The following is a 12,838-nucleotide window of genomic DNA, read 5'->3' on the forward strand; positions in this document are numbered from 1 at the left end:
TAAAAGTGACTTAAATAAGATAGAATTCTCTCTCATATAAAGGAGACCTAGAAGGAAGTTGAAATGGCTACCAAACTGAGTAGCTGAAAAATACTAACTGCCCTCATATCTCTGATGCCACCAACAAATCATGTTCAGCTTAGCCTAGGAGGAGGCTATCTGCATCCCACAGCACCAAGTCGCTGAACACAGTGAGGAGCCTTTCTGTCTTTAAAAGATGATAAGATATAAGGTATGGACATGTACTCCATCTACCACATAAGCCTCAAAGTTAATATTATTTCAACTTTAGGAAGCATGTATTAGGACACAAACCAAGGAAAACCAATGTAAGATGTGCAGACTTCAAACCCGTATCAATAAAATGCATTATTCTCTGGCCACCCCTCATCAGTGTAATCGTGATCATAAAATACTCCAACCGTGTCCATCCTCCAGAAGTGCATGAGGGGCTCAAAGTACTCTTGCTGCAACCCAGCTGACATGGAATATTTCAACCCTGTGATGACTGTTTCTCATCATAAATCAATATATTATGATACATGTTTTGTAAATAAATCTGATGAGCCTGGTTTATGTGAATCTAGACCCTGGGGGATGGATATGCTTTGGGAGAGTGGAAAACCAAGACACAGACCCTGGATTATGGCAAATACACAAGTGTAATGAGTACCCCAGAGTCAGACCACTCTTCTTCACATACTGACATTACCTCTCCCCTCAACATCTGCATAGGCTTCACCTGTACAATATCACTTTCTTATTAACAGTTCTATAGTGGACACTACCAGCTTGAGCAATGTTTCAGAGTAAGGGATAAGCCAACAGAGGCGTTGCCTAATGAGCTGACTGAACACTTGAAACAACCTTCTAACTTCCTTAACTCTAATCCTGCCCCGACATCCATCCCACACAGAACGGCTCAATGGGTCCATCCAAAAGACAAGTCAGACCTTCCCACTTCCTCACACTCCCTTCAGGAGTGCCTCTATAATACACTCAGTCTACGGTTGTTAACATTTCACTCATGGGGGGAGGGATAAACTGGGAATTTGGGATTAACATATACACACTACTATACAAAAAATAGATAAACAACAAGGACCTACTGTATAGCACAAGGAACTATATTCAATATCTTCTAATACCATAAAATGGAAAAGACTCTGAAAAGAACAGATATATATATAAAAACCTTCCAGAAAGTAGGCAAAGAAGGAACTTACCTCAACATAATACAGGCCATATGTGACAAACCCACAGCCAACATCGTCCTCAATGGTGAAAAACTGAAACCATTTCCACTAGGATCAGGAACAAGTCAAGGTTGCCCACTCTCACCACTATTATTCAACATAGTTTTGGAAGTTTTAGCCACAGCAATCAGAGAAGAAAAAGAAACAAAAGGAATCCAAATCGGAAAAGAAGAAATAAAACCGTTCCTGTTTGCAGATGACATGATACTTTACATAGAGAATCCTGAAGATGCTACCAGAAAACTACTAGAGCTAATCAATGAATTTGGTAGAGTAGCAGGATACAAAATTAATGCACAGAAATCTCTTGCATTCCTATACACTAATGATGAAACATCTGAAAGAGAAATTAAGGAAACACTCCCATTTACCATTGCAACAAAAAGAATAAAATACCTAGGAATAAACTTACCTAAGGAGACAAAAGACCTGTACACAGAAAACCACAAGACACTGATGAAAGAAATTAAAGATGATACAAACAGATGGAGAGATATACCATGTTCTTGGATTGGAAAAATCAACACTGTGAAAATGACTACACTACCCAAAGCAATCTACAGATCAGTGCAATCCTTATCATACTACCAATGTCATTTTTCACAGAACCAGAACAAAAAATTTCACAATTTGTATGGAAACACAAAAGACCCCGAATACCCAAAGCAATCTTGAGAAAGACGGAGCTGGAAGAATCAGGCTCCCGGACTTCACACTATACTACAAAGCTACAGTAATCAAGACAGTATGATACTGGCACAAAAACAGAAATATAGATCAATGGAGCAGGATAGAAAGCCCAGAGATAAACCTACACACATATGGTCACCTTATCTTTGACAAAGGAGGCAAGAATATACAATGGAGAAAAGACAGCCTCTTCAGTAAGTGGTGCTGGGAAAACTGGACAGCTACATGTAAAAGAATGAAATTAGAACACTCCCTAACACCATACACAAAAATAAACTCAAAATGGATTAAATACCTAAATGTAAGGCCAGACACTATAAAACTCTTAGAGGAAAACATAGGCAGAACACTCTATGACATAAATCACAGCAAGATCCTTTTTGACCCACCTCCTAGAGAAATGGAAATAAAAACAAAAATAAACAAATGGGACCTAATGAAACTTAAAAGCTTTTGCACAGCAAAGGAAGCCATAAACAAGACAAAAAGACAACCCTCAGAATGGGAGAAAATATTTGCAAATGAAGCAACTGACAAAGGATTAATCTCCAAAATATACAAGCAGCTCATGCAGCTCAATATCAAAAAACAAACAACCCAATCCAAAAATGGGCAGAAGAGCTAAATAGACATTTCTCCAAAGAAGATATAGATTGCCAACAAACACATGAAAGGATGCTCAACATCACTAATCATTAGAGAAATGCAAATCAAAACTCACACCAGTCAGAATGGCCATCATCAAAAAAATCTACAAACAATAAATGCTGGAGAGGGTGTAGAGAAAAGGGAACCCTCTTGCACTGTTGGTGGGAATGTAAATTGATACAGCCACTATGGAGACCAGTATGGAAGTTCCTTAAAAAACTAAAAATAGAACTACCATACAACACAGCAATCCCACTACTGGGCATATACTCTGAGAAAACCATAATTCAAAAAGAGTCATGTACCACAATGCTCATTGCAGCTCTATTTACAATAGCCTGGACACGAAAGCAATCTAAGTGTCCATCGACAGATGAACGGATAAAGAAGATGTGGCACATATATACAATGGAATATTACTCAGCCATGAAAAGAAATGAAACTGAGTTATTTGTAGTGAGGTGGATGGACCTAGAGACTGTCATACAGAGTGAAGTCAGAAAGAGAAAAACAAATACCGTATGCTAACACATATATATGGAATCTAAAAAAAAAAAAAAATGGTTCTGAAGAACCTAGTGGCAGGACAGGAGTAAAGACGCAGACAAAGAGAATGGACTTGAGGACACAGGGAGGGGGAAGGGGAAGCTGGGACGAAGTGAGAGAGTAGCATGGACATATATACACTAGCAAATGTAAAATAGATAGCTAGTGGGAAGCAGCCGCATAGCACAGGGAGATCAGCTCGGTGCTTTGTGACCACCTAGAGGGGTGGGATAGGGCGGGTGGGAGGGAGACGCAAGAGGGAGGGGATATGGGGATATATGTGTATGTATAGCTGATTCACTTTGTTATAAAGCAGAAACTAACACACCATTGTAAAGCAATTATACTGCAATAAAGATGTTAAAAAAAAATAGACATATAGATACATTTATGTATTACTTAAATACTTCCCTGTATACCTGAAACACTGTAAATCGACTATACTTCAGTAAGTTTTAAAAAAAAGAATCTGAAAAAGAATACATATTTGTATAACTGAATCACTCTGTTGTATACGTGAAATATTGTAAATCAACTGTACTTCATTAAAAAATAAAATTAAATAAATAAATAAATTTTCACTCATGGTCCTTTGTAACCTGGCTCTACGCCCTTCTCCAGCCTTATCTGTAACCACCCCCCATGTTCTAGCGATACATAAATGTGCGTTCATACCGGCACACACCAAACTTTTCTATACCTCTCTCCCCTGATCCTATGGATCTACTGATTGTTCCTAGAGCCCTCTTTCTTGTACTTCCTGGATAATCCCTACTTACCCTTAAAGATTCTACTCCAGAGTATCATCTCCTCCAAGAGTCCTTCCCTGCTTCCCTCAAAGCTCAGTTTCATGCCCCAAGTTTCCATAGCACCCTGTACATAAATCCTGTATCACAGCTTTTACCTCATCATATTAAAGTTATAACCTATGGCCCATGCAACTGTGAGCGCAGAGTCTTCTCTCTTCTTTATGTCCCTGGAACCCAGCACAGTGCCAGGCATAAAGTGCCACTAATGCTGGCCACACTGAACGGAACTGAATCTCCCCCTTTTCCTGCTCTCTACAGTGCTCTACTTCCACGCCCCATGCTACATTTCTCCTCCACACCCATAGTGATCCTGGCTCTTCCGTATTTTCCCACATTGGGTCTGTGCCTCACTTCTTACAGATATGAGTCTGAGTAAGGGAAGGGTGGGCTGGTGATCTGCCCATACTTATGAGTAAGGCTGAATATTTGTCACGTGCCAGGCGCATGACCAGTGCTGCAGAACTGCCTTTCTCCACAGCCCCTCATAGAAATCCATGGAGACAAGGACAGCCCGGTTAGCTACAAGTGTGCTAAGAAATTTGAGGACGGGGCAGAGACTTCAATACCCAAAGGAAAAAATCATGTTCTCTAGGCAATCTGGCAGAAGCTAAGGAAGAAGGCAAACTAGCCCTGGGGACTTCTGGGCATCAGTCCCAGTGGCATAAGGCCATCTGATCTTGAAAGAAGGTACTGAGAACATTCTTCCCTGCGTGTGGCCAGGGACCAGTTCCCAGCCAATATCTCCTCACAGAATGTCCTAAGACTCCAAACATAATCAGATCTTGCTAAAGGCAATAAATTGATTCACCTGATCACACAGCCCCTTCCAGGCAGATGTGTCTCTTTGATCACTTGGGACAACCAGACCTCACTTTCCTCTCTGAACTTCTCCAGGTCCAGAGAGTGATTTCTTCATTATCCTCATGTCGAAGGAGCTGTTATATGTAACCAGCTGGATTTTCCTACTTGGGTTTGGACTTGGGTTTTGGTCTGAAGCTGTCTCTCAGAGCTTGCAGGGTGTTAGAGACACTGAAACTATGATCTTAATTCTCACTCTAAGTCCTGCCCCAGCAAACAGAGGAACATGGTAAGAGTGGAAGGTTCTAGACCATGCCCTAGAAGAGCCTAGATTTAGGTCAAGTTTTGCCAGTAATCAGAGGAGCTGCTGTGCTCAGACCCTTTGTTCCTGTTCCTCTGCCCCCCGTCGCTGCAGCTTTCGCTGCTTTGGGGCCTACCAGCCTGAAGAAAAAGTCTGAAGTCCCCCAGTTGCTAAGGAGAGGGTAGCAATGCACTCCTACCCTCTGACTTCCATGGAGTCTCCTATCAGCTCTTTATGGCAGAATGGGTCATACTGAAGCCCCAACAGTCCAGCCCAGCTTGAAACAAGGGTCTTCCCATCTTCCACTGGGAAGTTCTAGCGTCTGAACCATGTCCCTTCATCAGATATGGGAGGCCACCTCCTTGCATTGACCCGGATCTTCCTCTTGACACGTGTGCTTCCAGATAAGGGGATGGGTGTAAGTTAAGCTGGGACACAGGAATAGGTCTCAGGCCTTCCCTGGGACTGACATCTCCACGGATTCTCTAGGGATGAGCTGGATGTGGGGCAAAGATCCTGCAAGAGGAGGCTGGTCTAGGGAAATGCATCTTTAAACCTTGCGATCCAGTGCTCTGTTGTGAAACCTTGGGCTCCTGGTCAAAACCTCAGGCACCATCCCTCCCTACTCCCGCGTTCCTAAGCCCCAGAGATTAACCACAGAAGTTAAAAGGAAAGGAGCTCTGTGTGCCCACTGGTATCTTCTGGGATTAGTGAGATGGGGGGACTTTTTTTTAATCCCAGGGATTTTCACTATAGGAAACAGAATCTCTTCCAACTTGATTCTGGGTATTCATTATAACATGAATATACTGAGCATTATGCAGTCCACGAAAGCAGGTGTACAGCAGATTGTACATCACAGAAGATAACCATCAAACAAGCAAGACTGTAGCAACATAAGGGTTCTGTTGTTGAAATAGGGACGGAATCCCTTGGGGAGCCCTGGCAAAGCAGTACCCTCAGAAGCACACGTGGGAAAGATATTTTCTGAAGGCCATCCATCCCTGACCCTCACCCAAACTTTTTCCAATGAAAACATCTGTGTGCCTGCTAGAACAACCAGATTTTCAGCTATTCCATCAGGGTCAGGCAAGTGGAGGCCAAAGGGGCGTTGCAGAAGGGATGAAACTGACAGAGAAATCCAGTTCTACAAGACTTACTGAAGAGCCACAGTGCAGTAGGGAAGGGCCAGCCTGCCAAAGTCGCTGCCGTTCTTTTCCCATCCCCCTTCTCTCGCAATTCTTTTGACTCTTATACATATAAGGCCAAGCCACTTCCCACTCTTTTTTTTCCCTTTTCCTGATAAAAAAAAAAGAAGAAAAGAACAATCAACAAGAACCCACAGCCCCGGTATTTTATATTTGTCATCTCCATTTACCTCTACAATAACCTTATGAAGAAGTACATTTATTTTCATTTTACAGATGAAGAACCCGAAATTCAGACATATTAGGTAACTTAGCCAGTATCACATAACTCGTAAGTAGCAGAGCCCAGAGGCCAACCCATTCTAGCAGAAGCCAGGGTCTATATTCTTTCCACTATACATGGCCTGCCTTTGCATCGGTACAAAAGTTTGGGTAGGAATCGTAAAAGAAACCGTTCTCTCTCATTTATTTCCATTTGGAGCGCCCAATTTAAGTATGGGACCCCACATACAGAGTGAGTTTTCTTTGAGCTTCCCCATCCAACGAGACTCGATTTCCACGTCTTTCATGGGCCTCAAGCTCTGCCGTGCCACAAACCTCATGCAACTTTTATGGCTTCTTTAGTTTATGTGCCTTATTTTTTTTTTTTTTAACCGCTTACCTGTATTGAAAAACCTTCTCTTGTTCCTGGGTAGGGTGACTACCCTATGATACTTATTTCTAACAGGTGACCCTCCGTAGCAGACAATAATAGCAAATAACTGATAACGTATACTTTGCACTCTCCGCCCCCGGTCGCGGCAGCCTCCGCTGCTCTCAAGCCTAGCACCCTGAAGAAAAAAAAAGAAGAAAAGGTTTTTTTTAAAACCCTAAAACGCTTTAAAATCTAAAAAAAGACGGGGGCGGGAGAGCGAATCCTCCCCGGAGAACCCGCAGGGAAGTCACTTTTGCATGCTTCCAGCACCTGGGCGACCGCTGGTCCCCGACCACAAGGCTAGCTGTGAGCCGCCCGCGTGCCCGCCCCCACGCGCCTCCGCCCGCCGCCCTCGCCCGCGCACACCGCGTGTCCGCGCCCCAGGCGTCCGCCCACCACGCGTCTGCGCACCAGATGTCCGCCCACCACGTGTCCGCCCACCACGCGTCTGCGCACCAGATGTCCGCCCACCACGCGTCCGCCCACCACGTTTCCGCGCACTACGTGTTCGCTCACCAAGCGTCTGCGCACCAGACGTCCGCCCACCGCGTTTCCGCGCACTACGTGTCCGCTCACCACGCGTCTGCGCGCCAGACGTCCGCCCACCACGCGTCTGCGCACCAGACGTCCGCCCACCACGTTTCCGCGCACTACGTGTCCGCTCACCACGTGTCCGCGCACCACGTCTCCGGGCACCAGGCGTCCACGCACCACGTTTCCGCGCACTACGTGTCCCCCCCACCACGCGTCTGCGCACCAGGCGTCCGCCCACCACGTGTTCGCCCACCACCTGTCCGCGCACCACGCCTCAGCGCTGCTTTGCTTCTACGTGGGAGGCGGCTTGCCCTCGCCGAGTCGGCATTTACGTATGTTTGGTTTCCGTTTTCCCCGGGCTGCTGTAATTTTAAACCCCGGGAGCCCGAAGCCTGTGTTTATACAGAAATGCGTTTCTCGAGGCCACCGTGCCTACCCTTCGGTTGCCTCTTGAAGTATTTGTGTCGTTTGCAGGGGAGTCCCCGTTTTAATTTTGTGTGTGTGTGTGTGTGTGTGTGTGTGTGTGTGTGATTCAACGCATAATGACATGTATTAAAATTTTTAAATACAGACAGGAAAACAATGCTACATCTTTTTAGAAGCCACCCTCATACTCAAAGACATACCAGACACATTAGAATGGAAGGGAGGGAACGAGAACGGAGACAAGGGACGAGAGGAGAGAGTCCTCGTTCTGATCAGTGATTACAAGGTGCTGTGAAGTCATTGGGAAAGAGTAGCTCCATTCTGGGATCTTGAGAACAACAATATAAACGGACAGTCAAATGGATTAATAATGTAAGTTGATCAGGAAGGAGCTCCCTGAAGAAATGGCATTTCACTTGAGACTTGAAGAATAATGGTTACTGATCTCAGGTGGTACATTTTCTTTCATTTCTTTTTTTTTTTGGAGTAAAATTGTTTTACAATGTTGTGATAGTTTCTGCTATACAATGAAGTGAATCAGCTATATGTATATCCCCTCCCTCTTGGACCTCCCTCCCACCCCCCCATCCCACCCATCTAGGTGGTCACAGAGCACAGAGCTGTGCTCTACAGCAGGTTCCCACTAGCTATCTGTTTTACACATGGTAGTGTATGTCAAACCTAATCTCCCAATCCGTCCCACCCTCCCCTTCTCCCCCATGTCCACATGTCCGTTCTCTACATCTATATCTCTATTCCTGACCTACAAATAGGTTCATCTGTACCATTTTTCTAGATTCCACATATATGCGTTAATATACGATACTTGTTTTTCTCTTTCTGACTTAATTCACTCTGTATGACAGACTCTGGGTCCATCCACATCTCTACAGATGACCCAATTTCATTCCTTTTTATGGATGAGTAATATTCCATTGTATATATGTGCCACATCTTCTTTATCCATTCATCTGTCATTGGACATTTAGGTTGTTTCCATGTCCCGGCTATTATAAATAGTGCTGCAATGAACACTGGGGTACATGTGTCCTTTTAAATTATGGTTTTCTCAGGGTACATGCCCAATAGTGGGATTGCTGGGTCTTATGGTAGTTCTGTTTTTAGTTTTTTAAGGAACCTCCATACTGTTCTCCATAGTGGCTGCACCAATTTACATTCCCACCAAGAGTGCAAGAGGGTTCCCTTTTCTCCACACCCTCTCCAGCATTTATTGTTTGTAGACTTTTTGATGATGCCCATTCTGACCGGTGTGAGGTGATACCTCATTGTAGTTTTGATTTGCATTTCTCTAATAATTAGTGATGTTGAGCGTCTTTTCATGTGCTTCTTGGCCATCTGTATGTCTTATCTGGTGAAATGTCTGTTTAGGTCTTCCACCCATTTCTTAATTGGGTGGTTTGGTTTTTTGATATTGAGCTCCATGAGCTGTTTGTATATTTTGGAGATTAATCCTTTGTCCGTTGCTTCAGGCCAGGACAGCTGAATATTAACAGACTCCCGGGGAGGGCCATATGAGCTTTGAGAGCCTGCGGTGTGGCAGTCTCTTGGGAGCCAGCCCCGAACTGGTCTCTCTGGTCCTCGGAGCCCCCTCCAGCTTCTCTGAGCTTCAGGCCACGGCTCCGAGCAGAGCCCCTGTTGTCCTGTGTGGTCCCGCTAAGAAGTCCTCCTGGCAGGTCTGGGAGCGGTCGGGGCTGGGGAGATGAGCGCTGCTGCCAGCGGCTACCCCACGGCCCCCCGTGTGTGGGTAACCTGCACTCTCACATCACTGAGGCCTCGCTGTGAGCAAAGTTCAGCCCTGCGGGGCCTGTGCTGTCCGCCCACGTGGGCCACTCCCTGGGTTCTGCCTGCGTCCACTTCCAGCAGCCGGCTGAGCGGGCCTTGGAGACCACGAACTTTGATGTGAGTAAGGGAAAGCTGACCCGTATCACGTGGCCTCAGAGGATCCCTCTTTGAGAAAACCTGGCGTGGGAAACGTCTTCATCAAGAGCCTGGACAAATCTATAGGTATCAAGGCACTTCGTGATTCTTTTTCTGCTTCTGGAAACATTCTGTCCTGCAAGGTCCTGCAAGGTAGGGTGTGATGAGACCGGCCCTAAGGGTTATTCCTTTGACCCAAGAGGCTGCCGACAGAGCCATCGAGAAGATGAAGGGCATGACCCTCAGTGACCACAAAGTGTCTGTGGGCAGATTCGAGTCTCGAAAAGAGCGGGAAGCCAAGCTTGGAGCCAAAGCCAAGGAATTCACCAACGTTTACATCAGAAACTTTGGGGAAGAGGTGGATGATGAGAGACTGAAAGAGCTATTCAGCCAGTTTGGTAAGACCCTAAGCGTCAAGGTAAGTGAGACATCCCAGTGGGAAATCCAAAGGCTTCGGCTTTGTGAGTCGCAAAAAACACCAGGATGCCAATAAGGCCTTGGAAGAGACACATGGAAAAGCAACCAGTGGGAAAGTCGTTTTCCTCGGCCGTGCACAGAAGAAAGTGGATCGGCAGGCCCCGTTAAAGCGGAAGTTTGAACAGCTGCAACAGGAGAGAATTAGTCGCTATCAGGGGTGAGTCTCTACATTAAGAACTTGGATGACACCAGTGATGATGAGAAGTTCAGGAAGAGTTTTCTCCTTTTGGATCAATCGCCAGTGCTAAGGGGACGCGGGAGGATGGGAGAAGCAAGGGTTTGGCTTTGTCTGCTCCACATGCCCCCAAGAGGCAAGCGGAGCAGTCACTGGCGGATGCATCGTGGGATCCAAGCCACTGTGCGTCGCCCTGGCCCAGAGGAGGGAACAGAGAAAGGCTCACCTGACCAGCCAGTGTAAGCAGCGGGTGGCCGGGATGAGGGTGCCCCCCACCAATGCCATCTTAAATGAGTCCCAGCCTGCCGCTGGGGGCTACTTTGTGCCAGCAGTTCCACAGGCTCAGGGAAGCCCCTCCGTGTCACACACCTAACCATCTAGCACAGATGAGACCTCATCCACGCTGGCAGCAAGGCGTCCAAGGAATGCCAAGTGCTATAGGCCAGTCTGGGCCTCGTCCAGCTCTTCGCCATCTGGCTCCATCTGGGTCTGAGTGCCCCGACTGCTTGGCTGTGGACTTTGGTGGCTAGCGCTGCCTAGCAAGGTGTGACTGACAGCTGCCCATCTGGAGGCGTTCCCCCGGCTCTGCAGAACTTACCACCTCGTGCTGCTGCACCTTACAAGTCCACCTCAAGCGTATCCCTCACCCTGCCGTACAGCCTCTACAGGCACCCCAGCCTGCAGTCCACGCGCAGGGGCAGGAGCCGCTGACCGCATCCACGCGGGCCGCCGCAGCACCTGCGCCCCTCCACCCCGCCAGGAACCGAAGCAGGTGCTGCGCGGGTGGACGTTTGCTCCAGCTCATCCAGAGCATGCACTCAGAAACCCCCTTATGAGGGAGGGAGTGGGCAGGTCACTCAGTGGTGCACTAGGACCGTCGGTGGTGCTGGAGAACAGCTGTTTCCTTGATCTGAGTGGTGGTTACGCAGTGTTTGCTGTATGTTCAGTCACGAAGCTACGTCTATGATTTGTTTATTTTTCTTTATGTGTATTAAATTTCATCTTTTATCAATAGTTTATATTAAAAGTTTAAAAATAAGAACCACGGCAGAGCACAGAGGATTTTTAGGATAGGGTAACGATTCTGTATGATACTACAGTGGTGGATAGATGTTATACATTTGTCAAAACTCACAGAATATACACCACAGGTGAAACTTAGTGTAAACTATAGATTTTCAGGGATACTGCGTGTCAATGTAGGTTCGCCGTTTGTAACAAACGTACCACTCTGGTGCAGGGTGTCGATGATGGAGGTGGTTGTACACGTGTGGGAACAGGAGGGAGCTGTCTGCACTTTCTACTCAATTTTCCTGTGAACCTAAAACTGCTCTAAAAAATGGACTTTATAGATTCACAGGCATAGAGAACAGACTTGTGATTGCCAAGGGTGGAGTGGGGGAGAGATGGATTGGGAGTTTGGGGTTAGCAGATGCAAACTACTACATCTAGAATGGATAAACAACAAGGTCCTACTGTATAGCACAGGGAACTATATTCAATATCCTGTAATAAACCATAATGGGAAAGAAAAACATAATTTTAAAATGGAGTTTAAGTCATTTCACTCAGGAAGGGTCTGACTAGTGAATGAGGCAACTGAAAAGGAAGCGTGCTCCTTAAACAGGGTAATTCGTTTAGGGTTACATAGGGTGTGCAGTGGATGTTTTTTTCTCAAAGGTAAAGATGATAATAAGGAGGGCATGAGAATTCTAGCAAATTAAGATAAAGGAAGAAAGCACCAACAGAGCAACACTGAATCCATTTGTGTTTCCCTGGCAGCTTAGCCCAACAAGACCTTGGACAGAAGGTGGGAACACTTGGCTCACTTAGGAGAAACTCCTGCCCAACAGTCGGGACGGTAGTTTAATCAGGACATCTGTGGGTGGAAAGGAAAGAGTCTGTCCTGAACACATACTGACCCCCAGACACATATTAGATCTGCTTTTCCAGAACTGTGTGTAGGAGGGACTCAGAAATATTTAGAAAATGTTAGGTTCATAGTTCCCATATTCCCTAATGCACAATTGAACAATCTAAAATATATGGAGGACAGAGTTCCAAACCGAGTGTTAAGACAGCTGAACATTTGATGCCAGCACAGCCCACAGCTTGCTTCTTTCCTTTGTGCAAGCCCATTCACCAATCTGAGCCTTGTTTCCTCCACCTCTAAAAGAATAAGGTGTCACTACTAGCCTATGCTATCTCTATGGCAGCAGATGGTCAGGATATGGCCTGGGCTCCGTAGGCGGGAATCATATGCCCAGTGCAGGGTCTCCTGGGAGCCTTTCCTGGGGACTGCAAGGGAATGCCCAGCCCTGATCTAGCACCGACCTCCATATTTCTAGTCCACTAGCCCACCATCTCTCTCCCACTCCCATTCCAACCTACAGCCATG

At 46.1% G+C, this 12,838-nt stretch overlaps 1 pseudogene; it reads left to right on the top strand.

The window, feature by feature from the left end:
• The first annotated feature begins 9,570 nt into the window (after positions 1-9,570).
• On the top strand, positions 9,571-10,813 carry LOC118896935 (annotated as a pseudogene).
• Positions 10,814-12,838: the final 2,025 nt, after the last annotated feature.

This window comes from Balaenoptera musculus, chromosome 6 (assembly GCF_009873245.2).
Source record: "Balaenoptera musculus isolate JJ_BM4_2016_0621 chromosome 6, mBalMus1.pri.v3, whole genome shotgun sequence".
In the NCBI taxonomy this organism is placed as follows: Eukaryota; Metazoa; Chordata; class Mammalia; order Artiodactyla; family Balaenopteridae; genus Balaenoptera; species Balaenoptera musculus.